Below are 6,735 nucleotides of genomic sequence, written 5' to 3'. Positions count from 1 at the left end.
TGGGAATGTTCTGTGCGGCCAGGGCTGCCTTCCAGTGAGATCTCTTGGGATCTCAACCCAACCCAGAGCAAAAGGCAGAGGGTGGAAGGAAAGTGGGAGGAGCTGCGGTTGCACCTGCCCCCTGCCCCTGGCCAAGAACCCTTTCAGGAATCCTCTACCGTGTTTTCCACTGAGGCCAGTGCTTTTTCTAATCCAAATCTTAAGGGGCCAAATAAATGCCCTTCCCACTCTACTGTAGAAATACAACATTGGGAGCCGGTTTTGTGGTGCGGTGGGTTGAGCTGTGACATCCTGTATCGGAGTGCCTGCTCCTGTGCCAGCTGCTTGGTTTCAATCCAGGTCCCTGCTGATGCACTGGGAGAACAGTAGATGATGGCCCAAATCCTTGGGTCCCTGCCACCCCATGGGAGACACAGATGGAGCTGCAGCCATGTGGGGAGTGAACTGGTGGATGCAACATCTCTTTTTCTCTCTCCCTCTTTCTCTGTCACTCTGCCATTAGAATAAATTAATCTTTTTTTTTTTTTTTTAAATACAGAGTTTAGCGGAAGCCTAATCATCATTATTTCAACAACCCCTCCCTCAGACTTGCATTTCTCATCTGACTATCTGTGACGTTTTTATGGGCCAGCATGGGAGGGGTTCACTTTTCATTTCCTGGCTGAATCAGGACAGGTGTTTTATTTAGGGTGGGGCAGGTAGTGGTGAGGGAGCCAGTCTGTGACAGGGCATCCACCAGTTCAATGCCACATCACAGCGTGGAGGGACTACGGAAACAACAGACACCACCCAGGCACCTCCAGGAGGCAAGGGAGGCCCCAGCCAGTGGCCTGGAGTACCCACTCCTCCCTACAGAGGGGCTGTCTCCTTTCCTTCCCGAGACAACGTCCGAAGGTGAGCAAGAGGACCTGCTTTTGACACAGGCACACACTGGCTCTTGCCACGTGCTGGGGGGACGTGGATTAGGACTCCGGTCTTCACTTTCCTTCCCCAACACACCAAGTCTCCTTCCCGGGCAGGAATGTGCCCGGGAGCAGACAGAAAGAGGCGGCTCGTCCTGAACAAATTCCGATTGTCTTGCTTCTCACACAGGGGTTCACTCAAACCTGGTGAGGTGCATGTCTCCCTGAGCTTGTTTGTAAACAAATAAATATATTACCAGTCGGGGTCTGACCCCGAGAGAGGGAAAGGGGTGGGTAGTAGATTCCGTGTGTTCGAGGGGAGCTGCAGAGTGGAGCAGGAATAAACCGGCTGTGCTGGTCCCAGAAATGTAAAAAACAAAAACACCACCACGTGAATACCTTTGTTTGGTGATAAATCTGAGTTGACGAGGCGGCTCTGGATTTCCCAGGACTTGGAAGGTGCGGTGGTGGGGCAGGGGAGGCAGCAGAAGGAGCCGTGAGGTGACTCGGGACTCCAGCGTCCGGGCGGCTCGGTGGCCCCACAGCCCCCGGCCCTGGGCGCGCCGGGCGGGAGCGGCGAGGAGCAGCGCCGGGGGCGGGCGGCGTCGGCAGCGCACCTGGACGCGCCGAGGCCGGGCCCCGCGGGGAGAGAGGGCGGCGGGCCCAGCTCGGGCGCCGCGGCTCGCACCCAGGAACAGCTCTGCAGCCCCTGGGCACCGGATGAAGGGCCTGGGCCCCTGGGGGCACCTTCCAGGCTGCGAAAAGCGCTCGGCTGCTCGAAAGGTACTTGAAACAAACAAAACCGTGACTCGCAAATTCACCCATCTGTCACATTCTTACAGAGAAACATCCTCCGTAATTAGCCACAAGCCTTGCAGAATCAAACCCGATTTACCTGTCCAGTGGAGAGGCGGCGGGGTGGGGTGGGGGCGCGCTTGGAGGCCCTCCCTTCGCATCCCCTACCTTTCTCCTCCCACCCCCTTTAACGGTGAAGTCGGGGGTGGGTGGGGGAGTTGGAAAAAGCCTCTAAAGACACAGAGCGTTCCAAGCACGACCAGGCCACTAATTACTGTTAAGCTCGGGCCCTTTTTGTGCTCGGAGCGGGACTGCAGTGTGCAGCGGCCACTTGGGGCTTTTCATGGGTTCGGCCAACTCCTGAATAGCAGCCCCCCTCCCCCCCCCGCCTTTCTTCTCCTTCATCTTCATCTTTACCTTTTTTTCCCCCCCTGTGTGTGTGTGTGTGCGCGCGCGCCCCCCACCCCCGCCCTCTTTTTTTTTTTTTTTCTTTGCTTTTCTGATAGCATTTTTCTTCTGGCGTTGTGTTTTAAGTCTCTAAATGAAACTTGACTGCCCCCACGGCCGGTTGGAGAAGCACAAAGGCCTCCCATTCCGCTGGCTACAGTAACGCCATTGTGTGTCCTAACAATGCACTAATTGGCGGTGATAATGGTGGGGCTGGGGAGGAAGGAGGGGGCTGTGCTTTTCCAATCAGGGAGCCGCAGAAATAAAAGGAGGGGTGGGGAGGAGGAGGACAGGGGGCCCAGGTTCCTGATGGGGGGGTAGGCCCCGAGAGGGGGCACAGGACTTCGGTTTGTGTGGGGCTTTCTAAAGTAATAATAAACATAGAGACAAGAATTACTCGGGGAGGGGGGGGGGACGGACCAGAAAGACTTGGCTGCAGTCAGCTTCAGAGCCCAGGGTGTGGGTAGGGGTGGGGGTGCTCACTCCTCCGGGACAACTCTGTGGGAAGGGAAACAGTGGAGCTGGCATCTGTATCCCGCGTTCCTGGGTTCTCCCTGGGAAGGTGGGAGAATCCGGTAGGAAACCCACGTACCGGATGCTGGAAAGCCGGGATGTTGAGCTTGCTGGATGGCGAAGCCCTCACGGGAGCCAGAGAGGGAGAAGGCAAAGCTCTTTATTTTGGGGACTCATATTCTCAGGAAGTCAGGGGATGCGGAAGGCTATTCTGACCTTGGAAATGATCCTCCAGAAGAGTCGGGTAGCGTGGTGGACAAGGACACAATGGTAGCCAAATAATGGCACTGGGCTGAGATTGCCCAGGAAGCCCCCCGAAGGTCACCTGCACCCTGCGGGAGCCTACTCAGAGCCACCTGGGCCCCGGCTTCACCCCTCCTTTGCAGAGGAGGACACCTGCCCAGCCCAGCGTCGGGGATGCCTTCGGGCCAGGGAGGGTGGACCACATCCTCCCTCCGCACCCGGAGAAAGCAGTCCTTGACCTCTCTAGCCCTCTTCGTGTGTGCCAGGCCCAGTGCTGAGTGCCTCGTGCACATGGCTTCACTTGAGTCTCACAACAGCCCCGTGGGGAAGAGGAGAATGTGACAACTGTGGCCCCTTCAGCGCACCAGCCCCGCCGGGGTGATGGCGGAGGAGCCAGCGATCTGAGCACCGCCTGCATGGGTCCCTGCTGCTGCCCCCGCAGCCCACCCTGTGCTCACCGACAGCGGGAGGCCTCTTAGCACTAACTGAGCCCTTGGCACACAGGAGGGTCTCCGGGGAGGTGTACTGCTGGCGGTGGTGTTCAGCTGGCCTCAGAATCCCGTGGCGGGGGGGGGGTGGGTGGGTGGGTGGGTGGGTGGGTGTAGGTTGGGGGAGGGGGAGGATGTTGCTGAAACACACATGCCTGTCTCCTCCCCTCACCCGCTGTCTGCGATGGCAGGTCCAGGGCAGGCCCAGGAACACGCATTTCTAACGCATTCTCAGCTGCCGCTGGCCTGAGGACGGACACTCTGGCTGCAGTGCGATGTTCGTATCGCAGCAGGGAATTCCTTTCCTTCCATATCCCTGCCTTTCTGTAGCCTGAGATCAAGAGTTTTATTAAGGGGAAATTAAAATTGAAAAGTTTTGACCATAATGATAGATAATTTTAGGCTCTCGCTTGCTTTAAATCACAATCGTAATCAAACAGTCATCTACATCTGATTGGGGGAAAAGGATCAGTTGTGCGCCCAGCTCACCGTACTGCAAGCAGTGACATTTTCTAGAAAATATGAGGGAATTCAAAAAGTTCATGAAAAATGGAATTAAAAGATGAGTTTATTTAGATGCAAAAATTTTGTGAAATGCTTGTATTGCTTTTTTTGTAATATGTATTTCCTACATTCTTTTGAAGACTTTTTGGATTTCAATTTTTTTTTTGGCAGGCAGAGTTAGACAGTGAGAGAGAGAGACAGAGAGAAAGGTCTTCCTTCCGTTGGTTCACCCCCCAAATGGCTGCTATGGCCGGCATGCTGAGACGATCCGAAGCCAGGAGCCAGGTGTTTCCTCCTGGTCTCCCTTGTGGGTGCAGGGGCCCAAGCACTTGGGCCATCCTCCACTGCCTTCCCAGGCAACAGCAGAGAGCTGGACTGGAAGAGGAGCAACTGGGACAGAATCCAGCGCCCCAACCAGGACTAGAACCCAGAGTGCCAGCTCCGTAGGCAGAGGATTAGCTAAGTGAGCCGCGGCGGCAGCCAACAAGCTTAGCTTTTAATTCCATGTTCCCCTGAACTTGTGTAATACCCACCTATCTGGATCGATTCCTTGATTTGGGAAAACCTTTTCAGGGATTTCTTCACTTTCACAGATTTTTGTGCCTCTTATCACATCCCTCCTTTACACAGTTTTGTCACAGCCTGGGGTCCCAGAAGCCCCTGAGGTGTTATCAGCACTGAGATGTGTCTCTGCCGGGACCATAGTTCAGCAGAAGAGGCAAAGTACAGGCCGTGCCAAGTGACAGATGACTGTGGGGACAGGGGGGACTCCCTGCCTGGTGACTCAAGCTGCTGGTAACATCTACTCCCCGGCTCCTTTCACCAAGGTGAGAGACACTGTGCAGGTTGATCTGGGGGCCAGCCAGGTGGCTGTTTGTACCATTTGACACAGGCAGTGTGTGTTTAGGGATCGGTGCGTCCGCCCTTGGCCACGGTGGCGTGATCAGGTACCTACAGGGAGAGCCATTCTGGTTCTCTCAGTGTGGCTGCTGGTCAAGTCGTTGCTGCATCAGCTGCAGGAGGTTCTGAAGAGCCTCTGGCCAGCTGAGGTTCCCTCCCAGCCCTGGGACTGCCCTCTGAGCCGAGGTCAGCAATGGAGCCCTGGCAGGGTCCCTGTTGTCGCATGTCCATGCTGTGGGTGTGTTGTTTGTGTAGGTGAGGAAGACCTTGCGAATGCACAGGAACGGGGCAGCTGTAGGGAGAAATTTTATGGAGAAATCTATTGGGTCAGAAACCAGCTCTGGCTAACTTCAACAGAGAAGCCATTTGTTGTATTGTCATAGAATCTAAAGACTTAAAAAGATCAGCTCTTTGGGAGAACAGAATTCAGGGCACGTTCTTTTCTTTTTTTAAGATTTTATTTACTTATTTGAGAGGTAGAGTTATAGCCAGAGAGAGGGAGAGGCAGAGAGAAAAATCTTCCATCTGCTGGTTCATTCCCCAAATGGCTGCAATTGCCAGAGCTGAGACGATCGGAAGCCAGGAGCCAGGAGCTTCTTCCGGGTCTGCCACGCAGGTACAGGGGCCCAAGCACTTGGGCCATCTTCCACTACTCTCCCAGGCTATAAGCAGAGAGCTGGATCGGAAGACGAGCAGCCAGGACACAAACTAGCACCCACATGGGATGTTGGTGCCACAGCATCCTACTATGCCTACTGTGCCACAGTGCTGGCCCCTGTGGTACCTTCTGAGGAGCAGGAACTAATGGACAATGTTTTCAGAGGTGGCAATCCACTGTATGTGCTTAGGCTCCTACAAAATCAAATTCCTGTCGGCCAGGGGTGTGCATTTGGTACTGTGGTTACGACACCATGTGGGACACCCACATCCCATATCAGAATATCTGAGTATGAGTCCCGGCTCTGCTTCCCATTCCAGCTTCCTGCTAATGTGTACCCTGGGAGACAGCAGGTGACAGTTCTAATAATTGGGATCCTATTACCTACATGGGAGACCTGGGTTAAGTTCTAGCTTCCTGGTGTTTGGGGAGTGAACCAGTGGATGGGAAGTCTCTCTCTTTCCCTCCTCCTCTCCTCTCTCCCTCTTTCTGCCACTTAAATAAATAAATAAAAAATTCTTGCTGCCAAGATTGGGAAAGAAGGGGACTTTGACTGATAAGCCAATAGGACTACCCGGGTTAGGGTGGGGGGGGGGAGTGGGGCCCCTTTGCCTTCCAGCAGGGTCAGGGATGACAAGAGGTGCCTGCTCAACATTTATCAAAGCTTCAGGAGAGGTCCTCATGTTCTTATTTTAATTTTGTGAAAGACTTGCTGTCCCAACAAGGCAAGAAGAGACAATCTGAGACAATTAAATAAATATCTCAGTGTTAGAAACTGAGATAACACCAAGGAATTACTGTTGATTTTGTTAGGTGTGGAATGGCACCATGACTACATAAAAAACAATTTAAACGTCTTTTTTAGATGTCTACTGAGGCATGTGGCAATAAAAGGTCATTTGTTTCTAGGGCTTACTTTGTAATATTTCTTCAAAATGTTAAAGAATAATGAGAGGCTGGCATTGTGGTGCAGCAGGTTAAGGCACTGCCTGTAACGCTGGCTTCCCATACGAGTGCTGGTTCTTGGCTGCTCCACTTCCAATCCAGCTCCCTGCTAACGGCCTGGAAAAGCAGCTGGTGATGCCCAAGTGCTTGGGTCCCTGCCGCCCTTGTAGGAGACCTGAATGGAGTTCCAGGCTCCTGGATTCAGTCTGGCTTATCTTTGGCTGTTGTGGCCATTTGGGGAGTGAACAGGTGGATGGAAAATATCTCCCCTCCCCGACCCCGTAACTCTGTCTTCCAAATAAATAAAATCAATCTTTAAAAAAATGAAAAAATAAGAGTA

The 6,735-nt window shown here is 53.5% G+C and overlaps 1 long non-coding RNA gene across 3 annotated transcripts in view; it reads left to right on the top strand.

The window, feature by feature from the left end:
* Positions 1-711: 711 nt before the first annotated feature.
* The window catches only part of LOC149127301 (uncharacterized), a 29,001-nt gene continuing 22,977 nt past the window's right edge, over positions 712-6,735 (top strand). The window contains exon 1 of one of the 3 annotated variants that reach the window (XR_016231922.1): positions 712-894. This is a non-coding gene — a long non-coding RNA (uncharacterized LOC149127301). The remainder of the gene's footprint in view (positions 895-6,735) is intronic. The other 2 variants (XR_016231921.1, XR_016231920.1) reach the window with 2 other exon arrangements.

Source organism: Oryctolagus cuniculus, chromosome 3, assembly GCF_051225735.1.
Source record: "Oryctolagus cuniculus isolate XC-2025 breed Fujian yellow rabbit chromosome 3, ASM5122573v1, whole genome shotgun sequence".
Classification (NCBI taxonomy): Eukaryota; Metazoa; Chordata; class Mammalia; order Lagomorpha; family Leporidae; genus Oryctolagus; species Oryctolagus cuniculus.
The sequence above is the reverse complement of the archived record's forward strand: the minus strand, read 5'-3'. Positions and strand labels throughout refer to the sequence as shown.